This window comes from Lottia gigantea, assembly GCF_000327385.1.
Source record: "Lottia gigantea unplaced genomic scaffold LOTGIsca_1100, whole genome shotgun sequence".
NCBI lineage: Eukaryota > Metazoa > Mollusca > Gastropoda > Lottiidae > Lottia > Lottia gigantea.
Genome location: NW_008707003.1, coordinates 10,216 through 11,076, shown reverse-complemented (window position 1 = coordinate 11,076; position 861 = coordinate 10,216).

Below are 861 nucleotides of genomic sequence, written 5' to 3'. Positions count from 1 at the left end.
TGACATTTCTTTACTTTCTCTCGAAGGGCTCGTCATGGACATCTTGATATGAATCATTTGTCTTGTATTCCTTATAAGATTGTTTTCCTTATAAGATTGTTTTCCTTATAAAATTGTATTCCTTGTAACATTGTATTCCTTGTAACATTGTATTCCTTGTAACATTGCATTCCTTGTAACATTGTATCCATTGTAATATTGTATTCCCTGTAATATTGTATTCATTGGAACATTATATTCCTTGTAACATTGTATTCCTTGTAACATTGTATTCCGTGTAAAATTGTATTCCTTATAACATTGTATACCTCGTAACATTGTATTCCGCGTAACATTGTATTCCAGGTAACATTCTATTCCGTGTAACACAGTAGTCCTTGTAACGTTGTATTCCAGGACTAATTCACATCCGCCAGACAATTCAAATTCATCACTCACTGGATAATTTAATAGACGAACATTTTGAGCTCGAGTGTAAAGTTAAAGAATATCGTGTGGTAGAAAGAGGAGTCGAGGTAGATATTGGCCTTTCAATTATTGACTACACCGGTTTCTGTGCCTGGGAAGGGGTGGTAACTCTGTTATCAAGGAGCCTGACTTCTCAGATGAGTGGAAGCGCTCGAAATAAAATAAGAAAGATATCCGTTTCGTGTAAGTATAACAGGTGCTCTTTCTTTGTAAATTTGTTTTGATAGTTCTAAAATAGACTCTTGGAGGATAGTTTGTGACGAGGTAATTACTTGCAACGTTTAAGGGAGGTAACATGTGTCCAAATTTTAAAAAAATGTCTTTTGATCGTTCTAATTCGCAAAAATCTGGCTCTTTTCAGCATTGGACAATGGGGCGATCTCAAGCTCTATA